At 47.2% G+C, this 23,494-nt stretch overlaps 1 long non-coding RNA gene across 1 annotated transcript; it reads left to right on the forward strand.

The window, feature by feature from the left end:
* Positions 1–7,256: 7,256 nt before the first annotated feature.
* On the forward strand, positions 7,257–20,642 carry LOC132652255 (uncharacterized). Its single transcript, XR_009589725.1, has 2 exons — positions 7,257–7,500; positions 19,298–20,642. It is a non-coding gene; the product is annotated as an uncharacterized LOC132652255 (long non-coding RNA).
* Positions 20,643–23,494: the final 2,852 nt, after the last annotated feature.

Here is a 23,494-nt window from a genome sequence, read left to right on the forward strand (position 1 = left end):
TTTCTTTTGAAAACGAAAACTGACCGAAGTACATTAAATTCTGTGTGGTACCCACACATACACAGATGCCTGAAAAAAAAATAGCTCTTGGAAATTCATACAATGAGTAATAGATGGGTACGATTTGCAGCTCAGCTTGGGTTTGGTTCTTTGGTTTTTTTTTTATGTAGTGCGGGGCATGGCCTGCAGGTCTCACACGTGGTAGTTGCTCTGTCTGGAAAATGACCCATTCCTATCCAAATTGGGAAGTTTCTTAAAATCAAGTGAAAAAAAAAAAACACCTAATTTTTAATCTATTTTCCAAGGCACCTACTTTTAGGAAAGTAAAATTGAGAGTTTCTGTGAACGAGAATGTATCATCTGTTGTCTCCTTGGGTAGTATCGAAACCCAAGGGGGAGATGCTGTGACTCTCCCCACAACGATCCAGAAACTTGGGGAATAATTCAAAGTGCAAAGTTCCCAGGCAGAAAGGGAAAACTGGCAAGAGAGTGGACTCCAGAGTATCCAGGGCTAAAGCCACGCATCCAACCTTCATTCCGGGACACTTTCTCCCGCAGTAAAAGAATTGTCCGGTCCAGCACCATCTAGTTGCTCTCCAGAGGCCAACCAACTGAAGGGAAGTTTGTTACTGAGAGCAAAACCAGCAAAATAATTCAGACTTCCTGTTACCAAAGATGCAGAGGTCCAGGAGACCAATGCCTCTGGAACCTCTTCTGGGAGAGGGTGTGTGGACGTGAAGGAGACTCTGCTTCAGAGAACGGTTTTCTGCACTGCAGGTGATTGGTATCTTAATCCGTTTTCCTCCAAAGAGTCTAGCACGTGGCTATGGAACAAATACTGTGCCAGCCCCTGAAGACTGGCTGCGTGAGCCCATCCCACTTCCCTTGCCCACACTTACCACGAAGCAGGCAGGGAGGCAGAAGCATCCCATACCACCGGGACAGGCTGGCTTTGTAGAACTTGGTGCCGTGGTGCCAATCAACCAACCCCCATCCCATCATGTGGCGTCGGCAGCGCAGAAGCGTCTCTGTTGGAATGCGGCATGAACACGTGGGTTTGACCACTGCCTAGTCACCGTGGCCTGCTGCTTTGCATTTATGCTATCAGTCTGGTACACTAGTGATTCACACCCATTTTCCTCCTCTCCCTAAGACCGCCTTCACAACCCCTGGTGTTGAGAAGAATGAATTCTAATAAACCCAATAAATCTGAGGGGAAAATGTGGAGTTTGAGAGCCACATAGACCGTGAAGACTGTCACATTAAAGGCTCCTGGGGCTGTTTTTATGACTCTCCCCCTCCTTCCAGAGTTGCTCTCTTACTTCCATAAATTGTACCGGCTGGCTTTTCATTAACTCGGAGAGTTGAAATAATTCTTTGTGAAGAATTCTTCAGTCACACATGATTCAAAAATCGGCCAAGATCAAAGCCAGTCAGCTGTGTGGCGGGCCCAGCACAGTATATTTCATGTAAATGGTGTGGCTTGTGGCCTTCTCGGTGGGAGCCCGGTCCCGTTTTACATCCCTCCTGCAGATAATGGGATCCTCTGATACCGTCTCCGGGACAAGGAGCCGTTCTGTGCCTGATCCCATTTTCCTCAGGAGCTCATACAGGTCTGTCTGAACATGAAGTCATCCTGGCATTCCCTTCAATAGTATCTGAAATTTCATGAAGGATGGGGTCATTCTTGGCCCTAGGGGATCTGGGGTTGTGGGGGGAGGGAGGCAGAGACGAAGCAGAGAAATGCCTCATTGTTCAGGCTTTCTCTGTCCCTCTTATTTTCCCTGTAGGAGGGTGGGATGGATTAAAGAGGCCCGAAGGGGAGGCTAAAGCAAACCGAGAGCACGGGCACAGACAGTCTTCCTTTGTGGGGGCACTGCTTGCTTACTCTTGGGCTGTCTTATGCCCTTACATTTTTCATTTCAAATATATGGGCCTGAGAGGAAATGATGTGTGAAAGACATGGGAGGAAGAACTTGACAGTTGGGCTGAAACAACAGAACTAGAATAACGCCAGGCCGGCCACTTCTGCGCATCCCTCTACTGTACGCAGAAGCCAGGCAGGCCTGAGGCCTGCCACACACAGACACGGGTCAAACAGATGACACGGAGGAGGTTAAAAGCATCATCAGACAGAGGGGGCTGAGAGAAGAATGCCCTCCAAGCGAGGCCAAAGGCTCCTGGTAACTCTTACAATGTCCCTGTCCGCCATCGTACTGATTGACTCGTGCGCAGCCATCTGCGTCAGCTTTGAGAAGAGACCATGACGACACATGTATACGTTCTGTACCAGCTGCAGTTACCAGCTAGAGCTGAGACAATCCTCTCAGCAGCTTGGGAGAGACGACGATGAAGAGGCGCGAACAGGATGCACTCGCGCCGACGGCTGCAGATCCACCAATAATCTGGGGGTAAACGGATGCCCGCACCCAGCACCTCACTGCGTGTGGAGTGGAACTAGAAGGTCAATTTCATTTGGAAACTGTCCGCTTTCTTGGGAACTTCAGCGGTCCCAAATAATGCAGGCTTTCTGTTCGACATACAATCCACCACCACCCCCGCCCCACAGCTTCCTTTTACGTGGATTGGAGTAGTCCCCGAAGCTCTAGCAGGAAGCTAACCGTTACAGTAACGTAAGGGGTGGGCCGAGCTGGCAGGAACATGCTGTTTACTAACATTGTGGGGCTACGAATGGAGAAATCTGAAGGACGAGAACTGCTCTTCCATCAGGGCCAGCATTAGCTCGCACATCACTGAAGTGGTAAGTCAGCCTGCCACTCCCCCTCCTCCATAAGGAGCAAATGATACTTTCAGAGAAAAAAAAAATGGAAGCATCTGGTTAAATATTAAATAGGAGAGCCATTCTTCTGAGGCCTTGTATTGGCAGCACCTAAGTAGCAGTGAAGTCAGATGGCCGTTGACTTTGATGGCCATGCATTTATGGTGCTGTATAAATAATAACTGACAGCAGCTCCCTGGCAAGCTTTCCACATCTTGCCCCTCTTGGCACTTTCCACATTGGTTTATGCGTGCGCACACACACTTCCCCTGGCCATTATAATAGCTATTGTCTTCCCCTCCCCATTTCTTTCAACAGATGTGTCCATTTTTAGTTAATGCAGAGGAAACGGCAGCTTTTAAAGGTAGCCTTTCGCAGCGGGGAAAGCTGCATTAACTGTAAAACCCTTTTAGTTGTGCAATTTTGATACTCAGCCTCACCTCCCCAGACATTGCTTTCCTGTGTCTGCATTTCTCTTTAAGCTCTTAGAAGGGATCGCTGCGGGGTCGGCAAAGGTGCAGCTCATAGCAGCCGCAGCAGCAACAACAGCTGAGACGCTTTAGTTTGAGCGACCTTGCCCAGGGAATAGCAGCAAAAGAGGCCTTGGACAATGTAGCGTTTGTGCATTCAAAAGCGGTCCTGGGTGACTGTCGTGTTAACCTGTGCTCAGAACGCTAATGGTGTTTGTCTTGGCCTCAGGCCAAATAAAAGCAGATTCACGCACGAAGCCCTTGAAACAACAGCAAACACATCCAGATAGTTTCAGATGTGATCATGAACCTGAAGCCACAGAGCTGCGAAGCTCGAGCTGTAAACCAACCTCAGGTGAATCCACATAGCTGGATTCAGACACGCCTTGTGTGTCTGAAACGTGGTGACTCTCCGTTGTTTGGAATGTGCGACTCGCTCTCCAGAATGCTGGCCTCTTGGGCCAACTCCTGAGTAGAAAAGAAATCTCAAGGACCAGGCAGTCAGAGGACAGGACCTGGAAGGCAGTGGCTATTCTGAATCTGCCTGGCATCTAAACCCTCCCCCCAGCAAACAGCCAGTGTACCTAGAGGACTTAGCCAACAGATTATGTCACCAAAACTCCAGATCTCTCTCCTGGACACCAAAGTACTGTGGATCCGATTAGGATGCTAAAGGAAGTCTATAAATGGGGGTTGGGGGGCAGGAGTGTGTGTAGCCCAAGTTGTAGAATGCTCAATCCCGTTATGTCTCAGCCTTTGTCACTGTCATTAGAGAAACCTGGCCCATGGATTTTGCCCCTCTTGGCATCCATATATTGGATTACGGGAAAAATCTTCCAACAGTTTTTCTGTCACCTTCTCCCCCTGTCTAAACAGAACCTTCCATGTGCTCCGTGAGAGGTGGGGCTGGGCCTGATACAAATGCCCAGGCTCTTCCACATCAGGAAGTACAATTCCCTGCACCCCTTTGGCTGGAGCCGATCACCACTTGTGAGGTAAGATCATTTATCAAACGTGTTAAACACCAACTCTGAACCATGTCATCTGCTAAGGTCTAAGACACAGGGCAACCTTCAAGACACCGGTGTCTGCATCTCCCTGGGTTAAGCAATCCTCCTCACCAAGGAAATGAAGTTCATCAGAGCAACCTATCAACAACCGAACAGGACTGCTGATAGTTTTCTACAAGTTCTTCCTGCAGACAAGATAGCTCTTCCCACTAGCCACCGTCTTCTCCATGGTTGAATGAAGGCATAGAACGAACATGGGATATTGCTTGGGAGAAGTTAAAAATGGGTTGAATTTCAGTGTAACTGGTCTGATATTTGACTTAGGCATAAGGGATGTAAGCACTTCCTGAATGAGTTCAATCAGTGCACCGTATCAGGCCCCACTGCTGGGCCCACGTCAGTTTCTTTGTGGCTGTTTCCAAAAAGCAGGCTGTGCCCACACCACTGCCTGGGAATGTGTTCTCCATACCCTCCCATCTCGCCTCCTCTCTCCGGGTTTCTGCCAGCGTGTGGGTACTCCATGTGTTTGCCAAATGAATCGGACTGGGATGATATTTACTAACACCCAGAAATGATCTGTTTTTTTTTTTTCTGGAAGGCTGAAGACTTCAGGAAAACATCCAAGAGCTTATATTAGGTTTCTATTGCTGCCTCGATAAATTAGCACCAATTTAGCAGCTTGAAAACTGCACCCATCCCTCAGTTATCTAACAGTTCAGAGGCTCAGAAGTCCCTACTGCCTTTCCCAGAGTAGAATCAAGGAGTTTGTGGGACTTGGGATGTAGTCCCTTGGGGAACACCTAACTCCAGACTTAGTCAGTATTCCATTCTGTGAAGTGCACAGCACACTACTGCCTCTGATTCCTTCCTGGTCGAGGACCAGAAAAGAACTAGAGCCCACCTATTTCACCACTGTATCCTTGCATCTTCAAAGCCACTGAGGGTGGGCTGAGTTCTCAAGTTTCTAGTCTCTTGGACCACCCCATTAGCTCATCTATCTTTTTCTCCCTTTGCCACACCTCACTCACTCACCTTCCCTTTCTGGACACAAAGCCCAAGTAATCCTGTCAGGCCACCTGGACAATTCAGGGTAACCTCCCTGTTTTAAAATCTGCTGATTGGTAACCTTAATTCAACCTGCAAAGCCTCTTCCCAGCAGAGTGTAGATTAGGGTCAGATTGAATGACCGGGGGTGGGGGTGGGGGCGGGGGATAAAAATCATGGGGATGTCTTTGGAATTCTGCCTACCATAATGATCATGAACACACTGAATCCCCTTGTGGACAGTAAATTGCGAGAGGTCAGGGTCACCCACAGGAGACGACTTCTTGGAAATGATAAACATCTTAGCGGTGGTCATACGTCTACAAATGGCAGGTCCTGTGACTGACAGCAAATCTAGAGAGAGTGGGCTGGTGTTTATTTGGGGATTTACAGTCTAATGCTGGGCTCAGCGTCCAGGGTGGGCGGTGGCTCTCAGAGGTCAGCGTCTAGGGTGGGCAATGGGTCTCAGAGGTCCTCAGGGGCTGCCAGGAGCCGGGGAGGGTTTCAGCCCCAGCACGCTTCCAGCAACATTGCATCCTCACTGTTCGGGAAGGTTCTGCTTGGATCCATTCTGGGCCCCGGACTCTGATTCAGATGACTTCTGAGGACGCATTTGAAGCCACCCTCAGGAACTCACCTTCTGATGGCTTTGGGAACTGGGCGAGGTAGCTATTAATATCTCTGTTTTGTTCACGAGGAAGCAGGGGGTTCCACATGTCGCTGCTCGTCACTTAGCCAGGGATGCCTGGCTTGTTCAGAACAGCGTGCCTCTTGTCATTGCGTTCATGCAACAGCGTCTGCTCCAGTCAGGAATCTGCTCTAGAGGGATCTTATCTGAACCCTCAAATACAGGTCCACCCCCCCATCATAGTGACATCCCTACCCACGTAATATGTGCATCTTTCAGACTTCATGGCAGGGCACAGTTGTGCAAATCATCTGGTACAAAGTCTGCTTTACAACAAAATGCTTTGTGTGCATTATTAGACAGTGGACTGAAAGTGGAAATGAATGTGATTTCGTGGGTAGGCTTTAACACCCTCCTAAAGCCAAACCTCTGTCAGTCAAATCCTTAAGTCAAGGACCATCGGCTCTGTCCTCCAGCTACCTTAGTGCTGTTAATCGCTCTTGTTTTGAGACTGGACCGTTTCCTGCCTCAGCCCCCTGGGGGTGCAGGAATGACAGGCGCCCAACACTCTGCCTAGCTCAACTGGCCCATTTTCTAAAGCTATCAAACCTGACACTCAACTTTTGGGATTTTTTTTTCCCCACAAATTTTAGCATGACACCACGAAAGATGTTCGAAATGACGTGCGTACGCAAAATGAAATTGCGAAAGCCCTTCTTGTGCAAATACCCGAATATATGTGTGTGTTGGCAGCACCTGCGAAGGAGGAGGGGGGCTCGCTGCAGCTAAGATCCAATCCTGCACAAGAGTCTACCCCGAGGAGCACAGGACTCATCTGAATGGGTCTAGTGTAATTTAAAAAAAAAAATCACTTTTAGCATTACAACTCATATTCAGGTTCTGATACATTTAATAAAGGCCTTTGAAGTCACTGGAAAAAAAGGACAGAGAGGAAATGGAAAGTTCTGAGTCCGTGGCACATTATCAACTAAAATATTAAAGTTATGCGCCGCTAAGTTTTCAGACTCGGTCCCAGAAAGGGATGGATTTTCCTTCTGGCTGCAAAATTCAGCGTTATCAAGGCAAGCTAGCATCTCAGCAAGAGCTCTGCCGCCGCCTAAGAAAAGTATTAGCATCAAGAAGCAAGCCAAGCTGAGCAAGCGGCTGACGTGGAGGTATTTCCTAGAGAGAAGACCCCAGCTTCCCGGATTTTCTTCTCTTGGAGCCTGGGTCCTGAGGTCTCCCTGCGGGAGGACGTGGGGGGAAGGAGGAGCAGGAGCAGATGGCGGCAGCCAGGGAAAGGTGTGGGGACGAGCAGCACGCAGCGGCCGGCCGCAGGAGCCGGGTGCGCGCGCACGCGCACACGTGCGCATTAGTGGTCAGCTCCGGGTGGTTTTCGCGGCACGTCTGCAGAGTGGGTGGAGGGGTGGGGGAAATCATCGATCGCTGCAAGCATGTAGAGTCCTCAGGATACGAGAGGCCTGGTGCTGCGGCTTCCGCTCTCACACATCATCAAGCCTCGGTTGAGATGGTTCGAATTAATGACACTTCTTCAGACAGACTGAGTAGGTAAATGGAAATGTTAGACCGGCTTTTCACCTCCCTTGCTCAACCTTGGGTGCTGGAAACTCTCCAGCCCGGACTGCCGCTAGGCAAGTCCCAAAGCGTTACAGTCAGGACAATGTTCTAGCGGTTGGTCCTATAGTTCCTTGAGTACAGGCACCCTGAAACGCCCAAGTGGCCTTTGAACCCCCTTTACCCATGGCCGCCTGCTGGAGTCAGGCCCCCCAAACAGCCACCAGCCTGGCCCTCACATGCAGGCTTAACGCAGGAGAAGCCGTGCGGGATCCTTGATCCTGTAGGGCAGCCGGCACCTAAGCAGTGTGTGGGAACAGGGACAAAAGGTCCCACCGAGCTGAGCTCACAAGCTGGAACTTGAAGCCTCCAAAAGTGTCTTTACTTAACTCAGCCCAGGATTTGGCTCCCAGGACACAGGCAGCTTCCTGTCTGTCTAACCATCCCAGGCCACAGTTCTTCATGCAGGTGAAGATGCAGGCACAGTGTGGCAGCAAAGGACAAACTGGGCACAGAACCCCTCAGAACCCACAGCCCAGGGAAGCCGAGGGAAGCAGAGGCCTCCAGCCAGAGCGCCTGTTCCTAAGGCCGGCTCTGAGAAATGGCTCCAAGACGCTTTTGCTTTTCCTGTGTACACAGAGGAGCAGGAGACAGTAGGACCCGGAGTCATGTGTCCAGACCCCAACCCAGGTTTCCTGTCCCTCCTGGCTGGTGACCCTGAGTGGCCTACCTTCCTATGCTGTGCCTCAGCGGTCTCCCCTGTTCCAACAGGGCACTAACAAAATAACTTGTTTCTCAGGGTGGTGTTTGGGTTATCGAGAATTGTGCACGAATTGGGGCGCGATTGCTGAATGGATTCACTGCTGAATGGATTTATCTGTGTCACACCACCCTCTTGGTTTCTAATTTAAGTGACTTGAAGTGTGTTAGTGGATTTTTCCATGCTGCGAGGTGGTTGTGTATCAAGAGATTACTGGTTTGCCTTCGGCACCCACAGCGGGAGCAGAGAACAGAGTAAGCTGTTAGGCCCGGGCTCTCCAGGCCCCTTCTGCTTGTCACACCAGTTGAACCTTGGGCTGACTCTTCTTGGGGCAAGGCTATAGACTCCTCTTACATATTGAAAGTTTTTTTTTTTTAATTCTGAAAATATTATTTTCACTTTCCTTTCCAAAGGGGGTTCTTGCTTCTCTTCGGAGTTTCTTTCAGATTTCATGTTTTCAGTGTAAATGTTCTAAGGGGGAGAGTGAAGGGAGAGATGAAAGAGTCTGAGCTGAGGAGGGAGGTGAGGAGGTTTTGTTTTTCAAATGCAAATACTTGATCAAATGTGTGGCTTTGTTTATTTATGTATATCTGTATGTTGGAAATGCTAACTCGAAGGGAGCCGTTTAACATGCTTAATCCGAGGCAGATGGAATGGTCAGGGAATTATTTTTGTAAACCACTTGTGTTGGCATGCGGGCTTCCCTTCGTATTGATTCCATTCCGGCCAGACGCTGGAGGTTTCACCGGAGCGAGCTGGTGCCAGACTGCGCTTGCAGTGACATCTGCCTTCGCTCCCCCGACACACACCACAGTCACACGTTTCTCCAGCCCGGAGAACCACTTTTGTAGCTAATTAGAGCAGACAGGGTGTTGCAGAGAAACCATGAGCACAGCAGAGCGTCCCGATGGATATTCATCCCGGGCCAGTCCTTTAACAAAGTGAACAATTGCCCAAATAATTATTTCCTGCTGTGGACTCCCCTCCACCTATTTTTCAAAAAATGCTTTGTTTGTTAAATCCTATTTTCCTTCCTACTTTCCTGTTGACTGCGGCTAAATTGAATTTGCTCCAGTCCATCTCACACTGGGTCAGCAAAATAGTTTGCTGGGGAGTTAACCCTATAGATGCTGTTTATTATTATTATTATTATTATTATTATTATTTACATAAGGCTGCAGTGATTGGAGGTGGGGATGGGGCATGGCAAGAAATGAGATTGGCATGGGACATCTTCTCTTAGGATCGTGACCACTTTTGATGAAAAAAGCTCATGGCTCTGTTCCTATGGCCAGTTAGAATTCAGACTGTATTCGCAGGTAGGTGGTGCGCCCTAAAAAAGGGGGGGGGAGGGAATCACTTTTGCACAAACGCTTTCTCTAGAAACGTGGCATAGATTTGAAGTGAAAGACACGTCAACAAAAATTTTACAGCGAAGGCAATCACATCGGAGGGTCACAGAATTAGCAGAGTGGCTTGAATTAGAAGAGGGAGGAGAGGGCAACTTCGTGTCACATCTTAAAGTCATTAGGGGAGGGAGGAGCGTCCTCGGCTGTGGTTTCTCATTGTTTGAGGTGTTGTGTTGCTGAGATCAGATGGCTGGGGCCGCTGAGTGGTGTGAGCTGAGAGATCCCTCCATGTGGAAGCCGGGACAGAGAAACAGCTGTGAGGACACTCTGGCCAATAGCAACAAGTGTGAGCATGTAGCGGCTCCTGTCCTCCACTGTGTGAAAACTGTCCCCTTCCGGTGAGGGTTCACGGAGCTCGCTGTAAGCAGAGCTGGTGTCAGAAGCTGCCCTTGGCTGTTGCTCCCTGCTGGCCAGGAGGGGAGCTTATGTTTCTGCAGGTGGAATGTCAGGGGTCAAAGCGTTTCCCTCCTTAGATACATGTGGATTGGTTCTACCTGCAACATGCAAGCTTTTTTTCCCGTAGGCCACACTGCAGGGCTCATGGGATCAAACTCTGTCAGTTTCTGCCCATACAGCACACCCTCTGTATTTCCCATTTCAGTATCTTGGAGTTCAGCCAAGTAAGTACTACGTGTGATTAGGCACCCCGTGGTTGGTGCTGTACTGACAGGATGCTTATGGACTGTTTTTCTTGCCATTGTTTCCTAAACACTGCGGAATACCATTTACCCACGCAGCATTTCTGTTGTCCTAGCTACAGGACCCTGAGGATATGCACAGGTTCCATGGGGTCCTGAAACAAACTTTCAGCCATCCTCAAAGGTTCACTTCAAAGTAGCCTCGGTGACTCAGGGAGGTTAGAGGCAGGTAGATCCCTGTGAGTTTGAGGCCAGCCTGGTCTACAAAGTGAGTCCAAGACAGCCAAGGCTACACAGAGAAACCCTGTCTTAAAAAGGGGGGGGGAGGAAGCCGTAGTGTCTTTTCTTTATGTGTCATGTGTGTGGGGAGTGTCTTCTAGAAATTCCGTGTTTAATATGCCGTCTTTCCCTGAATTATACGGCCATATATCTTGCTTAGTTCCTACAAGCCTTAGTTTCTGTAATGTGTTTACAGATACTTGCAATGTATCTTCTACAGGTGCATGCATAGTTGAAACCGCAGCTCTCAGGAGACAGATGTGAAATGATCAACAGTTTGAGGCCAGTCTGAGCTACATAACAAGGTCCAGTGTCAGAGCGCAGGGAGCCTTATGGAAGAAGGGGGATATGAAAGGACCTAGAGGGGACAGGAGCCACACAAACACTTCAACAAAGCCAAAAAAGCAGGGCCAAGGGGAGAACTGCAGAGACGGATGCATCAACCAAAGACCATACATAGAGAGGACCTAGATCTCCTGCTCAGATGTAGCCCATGGGCAGCTCAGTCTCTATGTGGACACCCTAGTAAGGGGAGAAGAGACAGTCTCTGACATGAACTTGGTTGTCTGCTCCTTGATCACTTCTCCCTGGTGGGTTGACTTAGCCAGCCCACAGAGGAAGAGGATCCAGACAGTCCCGATGGGACCTGTTAGGCTAGGGTCAGGCATTAGGGAAGGAGGACTTCTCCTTATCAGTGGACTAGGAAAGAAGGATAGGGGAGGAAGAGGGAGGGAGAGTGGGACAGGAAGGAAACTTGGAAGGGGGCTACAAGTGGGATACAAAGCAAATAAATTGTAAATAATGACAATGATAATAATAAAAAGAAAAATGTGAGGACAGGGGATGTAGCATAATGGCGAAGCATTTTCCTAGCTATATCAGACCTTGGGTTTGATCCCCATGCATGTGCCCCGCCCCCATAATACCTCTGCAAGATTCATTACATAATTTCCTGTTTCCTAAAACGTATTATTAAATCTTTGATGTTGTGGCCTACTTTTTTTTGTTCCTATGTAGAGAGTTTTGTTGTTGTTTTTCAAGTGAAAATTGTTCAGTTGGTCAGTATGACTCCAGATGCTGAATTGTAGCTGAAAGAGCTTTTCCTTTCTATCGGCTATATAATAGAATATTCCTGCTTGTCTGTAAAACTGAGAAATGATAAAGATAGAAATCGAGGGAATTAAAAACTCATAAAAATGTGCTCTCCGTTATTTGATGCATCATCAAATGCAAATGAATTTGACATCACATGCAAGGGACGGGTTTCAGAAAAGCACACTTGCAAAATGACCCCAGAAAAGAAAGAGCATCCAAACCAATATATCCCCACAGAAGATGCAAAGTTGTCAAAGAGCAATCCACCACAGAAACACCAGGCCCAAAATGTTTCATGGGGAATTCTACCACATCATTATGTTAAAAAAAATTTCATAGCTTAGAAAAACCAGAGAGCAGAGCCAAGGAAGGAAAATATCCAATTTTTACAAACGTAACTTACAATTTTAGCTATTAATAGCAGAACTGAAAGACTGAAAAATAGTTATCTTTTTAATAAGTATTTATCTTAAAATCCCAAAATAGAAAACACTAAAATGGAAACATAGCTAAGTAATGCCCTAGGGTTCTCTACAGCAGCAGGACCAAAAGAGTGAATATCTATTTATTACAAAGGGGATCCACCTGATCGGCTTACATGAGATGGGCTGGGTCCAACAGTGGCTGTCAGCGCACCAGAAAGGCTGAGAATCCAGTAGCTGCTTAGTCCATACTCCTGGGTGTCTCAGAAGTCTTGATACAGCACTAAAGGTCTAGAGGATTCCTGAGGAGTCACTGGTCTGTGTCTTGATGTCAACAGAAGATGTTATCAGCAGAACCAGAAATGGAGGAGATGCACCCACCACAGGGCGTGAGTGCAGGCGGGCAAAAGTGACTCCACTTTCCTCGAACCCTTTTATAGCTGTGCTGGTGCAGGAGGGCGCTGCCCATTCTGGGGGACGGTCTTCTGCCTTCATTAATCCTTCCAGGAAATGACCTCACAGACCTACCTGAGGGTGTGTTTCTTAATCATCTCAGATCTCATCAAGCTGACAGTCACGATTAACCGTCTCTGCATGCACAACTGACGACATGATCAAGAAATACATAAATGAATTGTTTCTTTCTAGACCCTTTGATACAATCTCAGGTTGATTCTTGATAAAATACTTGAGATATTAATAAGAGTCATGTGTGTCATTGGCAATGCCACGCAGACCATATTTAATGCCTGTTGAATTCCTATTGGAATAAAGATGATTAGGTGGATACCACTTTGAAAATTATGTTGTTGAACACACAAACTGATAGCATCCGATAACTGAACACACAGAGCTATGAAAATTGGAGTGAAAGAAGCAAACTGACTGCTATTTGTAGAAGATTCTGTCTGGTTCCCGAACGCCCTTTTCACAAGAACCATCTGAGAGAAAAAGAGATAAAAAATTAAAAATTCAGTAATGTGACAGAGCACAGAGTTAATAAAGAGCAAGGACGGGCCTTACAAGGACGGGCCTTACGTCTTAAGATACCATCAGAAAATATATTTTAAAATCTCAAATTTAATAGTAATAAAGGAGATACAATACTTGGGAATAAATTTCATAAAGGTGCTGTATCAGTTTTCCATCACTGTGATAAAGTACCTGAGGTGATCAGCTTATGATGATAAAATATTTTTGGCTCACAGCTTTAGCTGTTTCTGGCTCTGTTTGACTGGCACATTGCTATCGCTCAGCGGTGAGGCTGTGCGTTATGACCAGAAGCTCGCGGTAGATGGAGCTGCTCTGTGAGGGATAGAGGGAGGAAGGAAAAAAGGGAGAAAGGAAAAGAGGGAGGGACAGAGGGAGAGAGGGAGGGAGAGTGAGAGCGAGGGAGAGAAGCAGAATGGGAAAGGTCCCAACGTCACATTCTTCACACCCCCATCAAAATCACTTCTTCGCACTAGGCCCCACCCCCTAATGATTGACCACTTCCCAGCAGCACCACTAATGGGAACCAAGACTTCAACATGAAGGTTTTGGGGGTTGGCCTTCATCTAAACCACAGCTTATATCCAAAACATGTGAAGACATCTTTAAAATTTCGCACACCCCGGAACAGTGGGGATCGCACCCGGTCTTATTTAGGAAGGTGAACACCATAAAGATGGGAGCCTCTGCAGATTACGTAGGAGGGTAAACACAACAGCAAAGCGAACTGTGAAGCTAGAGCCGAGACACTGCAGAAAAAGAGGTGTTTCCGTTGTGAGGATTTAGGAATAGTGAAGCTCGCCTGGACACAGGAACAGCCCAGAACGGAAAGTCCCACCACACCCCTGAGCACTGAGGAACGAGGGAAAGGAGCGCAGGCGGCAGGTCCAGCTCATCAAAAACGTCCTACAAATCAGGAACCAGACCGACTTGGGAGAGAGAGGGAAGTCCGAACCGTGCTTCGTGCCACTTAGCAACACAGACTGCCAGGGGGACAGCATTCAGATCAGGAAACTGAGGTCTGGTTCCCTTCAGTCAGGAAGTGGAGGCAGAAGGTCATCTTCAGCCACAGAGCACCTTTGACTCTAGCCTGGGCCTCACAAGAACCTGTCTCGAAAAAATAATCCAGTCTGTGGGTTGGAGAGATTGGTCAGTGGTGAAGAGCGCCGGCTGGTCTTGCAGTGGACCTGCGATCGGGTCCCAGGATCCACAGAGGTGGCTCCCAACTGCCTGTTACTCCAGTTCCAGGGGGTCTGGTGCCCTCTTCTGGACTTTTCAGGAACTGCACGCACCCGGTGCACCTACAACCTTTGTATCGTAATATAAATAAATATAAAGAGTGAAAAATTCAGTATGAAAATACCATGACTGGATTTGTTAACCACATTGTAAGCGTATCATGAACACAGGCCACGTCAATAACCTTCAGTTTTCTTTTAAAAAAATCTGTGTGTGTGTTTGTATTTCCATATGTATGAATGAGTGCAGGCACACATGTGCCCCCTTGAACATGTGGAGGTCAGAGGTCAACTTTGTGCCTAGGTGTTTGTCTTCCGTCTCTTTTCTGTGGCGCTACATACGCCAGGCTACGCGGCCCATAAGCCCCTGAGGACTTGTCTCTGCTCCTGGCTTTCTGTAGGAGGATTACAGATGTATTACAAGATGCTACCTTGCCCAGCATTTCTGGGGTCTGCGGATTTGAACTCAGGTTTTCAGGTTTGCATATCAAGCAGTTTACCCACTGAGCTGTCTCCTTGGCCTCATTTTATTTATAACAGTTGCACAGTATACTAGATAAACTGTCATGACTGTTTAAACTGCTGTTGATTGACTCCGACTTTTATAGACAAGGCTTTGTGGTGACTGTTTCCTAAATATGAATGTTACTTTGTTACGTTAGTTTTCTACAGCCGTTGTAAAGAATTAAGCCAGAGTTGGCAACTTAAAATAACAAAGGCTTATTCTCTCAAGATAATGGAGCCAGACATTCCGTATTAGTCTCCCTTGGAGTTCAAGGCAGCATCAGGGCCACCTTCCTGTTGGAGGTTCCAGCTCAGCGGTTCTCAACCTGTGGGTCATGACAGGGGTCACCTATCAGAGATATACAATATGACTCATGACAGTAGCAAAGTTACAGATATGAAGTGGCAGCGAAAACGATTTTACGGTTGGGGTCCCCACAGCATGAGGAACTGTATTAAAGGGTCGCAGCACTAGGGAGGTTGAAAATCACTGCTCTAGCTTGTTCTTTCTTCTCTGGCTTCTGGAGTTCCATGGTTGGTGGCTGCATCTTTCCTTCCTCTGATCACATCGCCTCCTTCTCTTCTGGGCTAGCTACTCGCTGCCTCCCTTCCTCCTTAGGATACTTGCGGCTATATTTAAAGCCCAGCAGGGGACCCGGAGTAGGCTGCTGCATCATGATTCTGACTGGTCCAGGCTCTGGGCTCCTCCTTCCTTGCTTATTTGTATCTGTATATACCTGCATGTGAATGTGTGTATGTGAGTATTTGTTCATTTGCTGTATCTAGTAAAGCTTTTCCCTTCCCGGGTCTCAAAGACAAGGCCTCAGGATTCTGGCAAAAATAAGTCAGTAACTGTATAGCTCTGAACAGTTTGTACAGTGTCCAGCTTTGGAAACACGTTTTTAACAGTGAATTTCTTTGCAGAGTGGAGGCCTTTGCCCCTGACTGGTCTCCCCATTTCTGCACCACCTCTGCCACTGCCTCAAACCAGCCTAACCCCAGCCCACCTAAAGTGATGCCCTGGGTGTGACCCTAAGTCTCTTGCCTGTGACCTCCCGCTGTGCTTACCTCCTCCCTGGGAAGGCCAGGGTGCCTCATCCAGCCTCCTCCATCATGGTGGATCTGCAGCTTCCTGGCTGAAGTTCACTCCCTATGGGAGACTCCAGGCCAGCGTCCCTCACCTGTGTCCCTCTTGTCAAACACAAGTCTTACCTCTCATCGTCTGCACGAACAATAGTACTGTCCCAACAGTCACACACCAGGTCTTGACAATTTTAACAGAGCGAAAAAGTACGGTCTTTACATGCCATGAGCTTCCCACAAAATCCTCAGGTCTAAAGGTTCCTTTTGTACGAGAAACGATTCTTGCCTACTTACCATCTGTGCTCTGCTGGCCTGAGTGAAGAAGAAGGAATCACCTACTCTACATGCTGTGAGCAGCTGCCGTCAGCTTTCTTACTCGCTTCCCTCTTTCAGGAAACTCAATGGCAAACGCATTTAAGAACATCACTGGGCGCAGCTTCAGGGTCGGCTCAGGCTTTCTCCGCAAACCTGACCCCATCTCTGTAGCAACTTCTTGCATTTCTTCATTCCACAACTCCTTGTAGCTCAATGTAAAAATCATGTGACTTGACATTGACCCAGCAAGGGCCCACTTCCTGGATCTCTCACCAACAAAGACTTGAGTTTGATCAAATCACAGAATCTGGTAAATTAATGAAATGGTCACAGTAAGTTATGCCTGATGTTGCGCTGAGGAATCTAGGAGCTGGCGGCTGTCATGGAGCAGCATGGCTAGCACATGGACACAGCTCACTTTGAGGTCCTACTCAGAGTTTTCTCAAGGCTACAGGCCTCCTCTTACACAATGGCTATATGCCAAATTGTGCATATGATCCATACTTTTGCTTATTAAACCAGGCATTATAGATTGACATTTACATTTAAATGCTTAAAATTTGCATTTACATTGAAAAGCTTTTCTGCTCCATAAAACCTATCATTTTTTTTAATTAAAAAATAGATTTTTTTTTAATACAGCATATTCTGATTATGGTTTCCCTTCATCTAACTCCTCTCAGCTCCTCCCCAAAGATGCTTCAATGTCTTTTTATCCCTTTAAGTTTTCTTTTTTTCTGGTTTCTTTCGAGTGTGTGTGTGTTTTGTTTGCAAGTATTTATGTGTACCACAGGAGTGGCTGGTACCAGCAGAGGTCAGAAGAGGGCATCCGATTCCCTGGAACTGGAGGTACAGATGGTTGTGAGCTGCCTCATGGGTGCTGAGAATCAAAACCATGTCTTCTGCAAGAGCGACAAGTGCTGTTACCTACTGAGCCATCCATCTCTCCAGTCCCTTAAAAGATTTTATGGTTTATTTATCCTATTTACTAATGTGTCTTGTCTGTGTGTATGTTTGTGCACCACAAGTCTGCATTGGCCTTGGGAGAAAAAAGGGGTTTGGAGCCCCTGAAGCTGGAGTTTGCTGTGAGCTACCATGTGGGAGCTGGGAAGAGAGGTCAGGTCACTGCTAGAGCAGCAGTGAGCCACTGAGCAGGCTCTACAGCTCCATCAATCCATCTTTTTAAAGACACAAAATATAGATGCAGTTTCATTTGTATTCTTGTTCAATCCCATTCTTGTTCCTCAAAAAGAAAATTAAAAAAAAAGAAAGAAAAGAAAGAAAATGTGGGAACATTTTAAAACAACTTGCTATATATCTGTGAGCAAAATTATTTTTTTTTGTTTTAAAAATGTATAACAGGCTGGCACAGTGGTGCACGTCTGTGATCCCAGCACTCGGGGGAGGCAGAGGCAGGTAGATCTCTGTGAATTCAAGGCTGACCTGGTCTACAAATTGCGTCTAGGACAGCCAAGGCTACAGAGAGAAACCCTGTCTTGAAAAACAAACAAACAAACAAACAAACAAACAAACAAACAAACAAAAATAACAGCTGTTATTATGCTGTACAGGTCCTTTTATTGTTCCGATACTTGACATGAATCAATAAGTTATCTTAGAGATTTACAAATCTAGTTCATTTTTTATATGTAATATAATACTTCATTGATAAAAGCTGATGCTTATTAAGTTTTCTATTAATAGACAACCAAATTTACAGCTTAGCAATAACCCCATGGCGAATAACCTTTAAGATTAATTTATTTTATATGTATGGGTGTTTGTCTGGGTCCGCGTGTGTACAGTGCCCTTGAAGGCCAGAAGAATGCTCCCCTGGAAATGAAATTACAGGCAGTTAGCTGTCACGTGAGTGCTGGGAACCAAACTTGGGTCTTCTGTAAGTGCCCTGAACTGCTGAGCTATCTTTCCAGGCCCTAAAAGGAGCATTCTTGTATTAGCTTCCTTATTAGTGTTGTTATTTTAAACAAACGCCTCAAGTGGCTGCTGAGACGGCTCAGCAGGGGTATAGGCTTGGTGCCAAGCCTGACGTCCCGAGTTTGAGCTCCGGAAGCACATGGCAGAAGGAGGGAATCAACTGCTCCGAGTTGTCCTCTGACCTCTTCCTAAGTGCCGTGAACATGCAGGCTACCTGCTCCAATAAAGAAGTAATTGTAAAACAAAAACAAAAACACTTCACAAATGAATGATTTGGGCACATATAGAAGAGCTTTATTGCCTACTATCAATTTTCCTACCTATATTTTTTTATCAGCATGCGTTACCCATACATAGGTGGAGGGTTTCAGGATAACATTTCATCATATGCATGTAATAGAAGTTTTGGGTTCTTTAAAAACTCAGTCGTGTTATGAAATATGTTTTTGTTTTAATCCCAAATGTGGGATTTTAGTTTGGGCTTTGGTTTGTCCACAGCTGATGATTGCCTCCTGCAGGGCGTGGTCTTTGCTACCTGGTAAGGTCTGTGGGGTGTGGCCTAGGACTCTGAGAAAGAGAAATAGAAGAGCCCAGAGAAAGGCAACCTGTGGCAGTTTGGAGAGACCAGAGTCGGAAGGTGTGGCGGTTTGACAGATGGAGAGAAATGTCTCGATGCAGAGGCTTGGAGGAGACTGCTTGCTGCGTTTGTTGTTGATGGAGATTGGTATACTCCCAAAATAACCCATCAACTCTGAACAGCTGGGAGAAGTAAAAGGGTCTGTGGCCCCCTGTCTCCACTAACCCTCTCTCTTCTACCTAGGGTTGGGGGCTTGGAAGGGAGAGGCTTTAAGAAACCCCAAATTAAACGAGTTTTAAAACGAGTGCTATATATGCGTGCAACCCACTCTGATAATATCTTTACTGAGTACCTCCTCCCTTCCCAATCCCTTTCTGCGTCCCGGTAATTCTCCTTTTACTTTTTGCTTTCCTTCCTCCTTCGTCTGAACTTCTACCCACTATTGAAACCACGCAATGTTAGTCCTTCTGAGCTGACTTATTTCACTGATTTATTCGTTCGTTTCATTCAATATGATCGTCTCTGTTTCTATCCATTTTCCTTTAGAGGGCACGATTTCTGTCTTCTTTACGACTGAGCGAAGCTCCATCGTGAATGTACAATGTAACTCCTCCGCCTCTGGTCTGTGTGTGGGCATCGTTTGACTGAGAAGCGCCCTCATGGGCTCCTCATTTGAACACTTGGTACCAGTCGGTGTAGCGGTGTTGGGAGGACATGAAACCATTAGGACACGGAGCCTTGTTGGAGGAAATATCTCACGGGGGACGGGCTTTGAGCGTTTGTGGCTGCATCCCGTTTCCATCCCACGCTCTTTGTTTCCTTCCTGTCAATAGAGATGTGATTTCTCAGCTTCCTGGCCCGGCCACTTGCTGCCATGCCTCCCTCACCATCACTCTCTCTCTGGAACCATAACCCCAAACAAGCTCTTCCTTCTGCAAGTTGCTTTTGGTCATGATGTTTCACCGCAGCAACAGGAAAATCCTACAGCATCTGCTTAGAGCTCTTGCTCAGCCAAAGAAGCAGTTGGGAGACAGCCATGGTTTTCTAAATATTTACCCAGTGGGAGGTTTGTCTAGACTGTAAAGAACAGCAAAACAAAAGAACCCAAAATTGAACTGTACAAGCGCAAATAACCCAACAAGTGGGCAGTGGCCACGAGCAGACTTCCCAAATGAACACATACAAACAGCTGATTAAATACATGGAGAACATGTTCAACACCCTTAGCTACCTGGGAAATGCAACACCGAGAGTCCATCTGCCCCTGGCCTAACGGTGAAGTTCAGAAGATAAAGAGCATCACGTGCCGGGGAGGGTGCAGGGTTGGGGACAAGCCTTCGAACTCTACTGGCGGGCGTGTAAATTAATGCAGTTACCATGCAGGCTGGCACAGAAACTCCCTCAGGAACCCGAGGATAGAACTCCCATACGATCCAGCCGCACCGCGGGCTGTATACAGGAAGGCGACCACGTTTGCCTCAGAGACGCCTATTCACGTTGTTCCCAATAGCTGAGCTACGGTATCCGGTATGATACAACTTTACTCCGTCTCCGCTGTCATCATTTCTGGGAATGAGCAGAGGATAGGAGTGACCCTTCGCTCACATCATCACCAACACTGGTGTCATGCTGGTGTTTGCTGATCTGGTAGATTACCTCTCTTGGTCCTGTGTCTGCCAAGTACACGACCCGTGCCTGTCTTTTCTCGTACTTGTCAGTCATCTGTTTGGCTTTGCTTTGTGCTCATCCATGCCTGCACGGTTATCTTCCATGTATTTGACAAATATACTACTCAACTTGCTATTGTTATATTGATTTTTGTGGTAGTTTTTACTTTGTAGAACTTCTTGTACATTCAAATGGTTAAACTTATTAAAAATTTAAACTAAAATTGTTAATTTTTTTCTGTCACTGAACTCTGTTCCGTTAAAATTTGCTGTTACATGTGTTGTGTGAAAGAGCATCAAGGGTTATAAGTAACAGTCAACTATGGTCTCAGGGGAAACTTGAAATTTAGTTTTGGGACAAGACACATAAAACTATAGTCAATAACATAAGCTGTCCGCGATGAATGTCAACTACTTGGCACAAAACTAGGTGATTTCATGTTGGCTGCCAGGAAACAGAGAGCAGAGAGCACCCATGGCTGCTGATTCGGTGACTAGATCAGCTTAGATGACTCATGGCAGTGCTGGACATCAGTGCTGGAAGAGCCTGGAGGCCCAGCCAATCCGATCTCCAAACATGGGCTTAACATTCCGGCTTAGCATTGATGGAGTTCCTCCCCCATGTTCTGTCCTTACAGAACATATCCTCACAGCTGCACTGTGAATCCCACCACAGGCTCTCCAAGGTGACACACGGTACCTCAGGCTCTGTTCGCCCCAGGTTTTTCTGCTGCGTCCTCACCCCTGAGAGCAGCTGTCACTCAAACTGTTATAGTTCCATTGAACCCACTAGAGCCCCATTGCTGGGAGTGGGGCCGTGGGGTGAGGGTCCTGCCTGCTGTGCTTCCTGGCTCGAATGCTTTCTCCATGATTGAGGCTCTAGGTCTTGTCTTCAGAGAGTAGGTTTTCAATGCAGGGCTTTTTCTTTGATCTGCAAACTCGGTTTTTGTTAGGATCCTGGTTTCTGCCTTCTTTATTTCATACAGCTGTAGAACAGCAGGGTCTTACATGTATGGCTCCTTGTCACTGTCTCATTGTCTTCCCACCACACCAGCTTCCAAAGCCCAGGACCTCAGAGTAAGGGCAGGAAGTCAGGCATGGCAGTTCCGCGCTGAGCCCAACACTCAGGAGGCTAAGGTAGGAGGATCCCTTGGGTGTCTGAGGCCCGTCTAACTTGCAGAGCGGACTCCAATCTTGCCTGTGATCCAGAATGAGACCCTGTGTTGGACAAACAGGCAAAACAAGACCTAACAGCAGGACTGTTGAGTGGTTCGGCAGCTCAGCAGCTCTAAGGACGCCTTCTCTACTGTCTTTGCCTTCTTTCCATTTTGAAATAATTACAGATTGCAGTAAATCCTAACAACAGTGCAGAGAAAGCCCAGCAACCCCCCAACTTGCTTGGCCTGCAACGATTGATCACTTGATGAAGTGAGAACTTTGACAGGCTCGGGGTCGTTCAGCACCATGCAGATGGCGTTCGTTCCTACTCTCGAGCCTTCACACACAGTCTTTTTGCACCTTCCTGTGTTTTCTGTGCGGTAGATTCACACAACCACAGTGTCAGGCCCCCCGAGCTGCCCCAGCAGCACAGGACCCGCCCCCAGCGGTCACAGCTCTCTCCTCTTTTCTTGCAGCAGCCAGCCAGTCTCCCACTCTCCACCTTCACAGTGCTGCCTTCATTTACGGCGGTGGTCCTCAGCCTGTGGGTCACGGACCTGCATGGGGCAGAACGACCCTTTCACGGCCATTGAAAAGCACAGATATTTATAATTCAGAACAGTGGCAAATGACAGGTATAAAGTAGCAACGAAAGTAGCTGTATAGTTGGGGTCACAACAACATGAGGGACTGTGTTACGTGGTTGCAGCATGAAGAAGTTTGGCAACCACAGCTCTCTGGCATCGGAGTGTACACTCTTAAGATTGGCTTGTTTTCCTCACCATAATGCCCTTCCTATACACCCAAGTTGTTTCACAAATCAATGCTTGCTTTCTTTTTGCAGCAAAGTAGCGCCTACCATTCTCCTACAGAAGGACATTTGGGCAGTTTGCAGGCTGAAGTAGCTCACGCTGTGCCAGTGGTCAGGTGAGCTTAAAGGAATAACAGTCAGACAGAGTTCTCTTCCACATAGTGGAATCTTTGCTGTCTCTGTTATCAGGTGCATTCCGTGACCTGCTCCAGCGGTCACTCCCACAATGCTTGAGCCACCATGCAGCATTAAAAATAAAAGTGTCTTGACATCATGATATTATTAGTTTCTTCTTTTTCTACAGCCCTAAGAGAGCTTCATAGAAGATACTCTGCTCTCTGCTAGTCCCTTGGTTTTAGAGAGCCAGAATCCCTCACTCCTCCCCCATTAGTGTTTAAGTAAATCTAAATAAAGCCCAGCAGATAAGGAAGGAGTGAAAAGGAAGCCATTCTAGGGTTGGATTAGAAAGCCAGAGTCAAATCGTATCCCTATCCCTTTCTGACTCCGGTTTATACTTTGCTAAAGCAATCTCTTAGCAAGAGCACCTCCCGTGAGGGCCGCTGGAGGCGTTCAGGTGATTCTGTCTGCACTCTGCAAGGCAGCACCGCGATGCCTGTGTCTTCCCTGTTGTGTTTTCTTCTCTCTTCTCTTTCTCCTCCTCCCCCTCCATGGGAAACTCATCATGACCACCAAAGCGATCACCTCCTTCCTTGAAGGTAAAAAAACGTCCCAGCCTCTGCCAAGTATGAAGTCATGGCATTCTTGTGACATTCCATCCAGTAGAGGGCGACAGCTCCTACCTGCTGAGTTAAATGTCTTCCCTTGGAGTTGACGTACACATGGCAACTTACAATTATTCCTGTTTATTTGTATTTGAAGGAAACACACATGCCCATTGCGGCCATTCAGCAGTCGCCCAGTATTCTTGTTTAATACTTTGTGTTGTTGCAACGCAAGCCCCTCTTGGAAGCGTCTAGCTGCTGAAAAGCTTATTTACTTTGTTTAGCAGGATTTGTGGTCTTAATTTTTCTGGTTGGCTGAGCCAGCTGCAGAGCTCAAGACTGATGACTTGCTCCTGAGGCAACACCCACATGGACTTTTTGCTGG

Source organism: Meriones unguiculatus, chromosome 1 (assembly GCF_030254825.1).
Source record: "Meriones unguiculatus strain TT.TT164.6M chromosome 1, Bangor_MerUng_6.1, whole genome shotgun sequence".
NCBI classification, from domain to species: Eukaryota; Metazoa; Chordata; class Mammalia; order Rodentia; family Muridae; genus Meriones; species Meriones unguiculatus.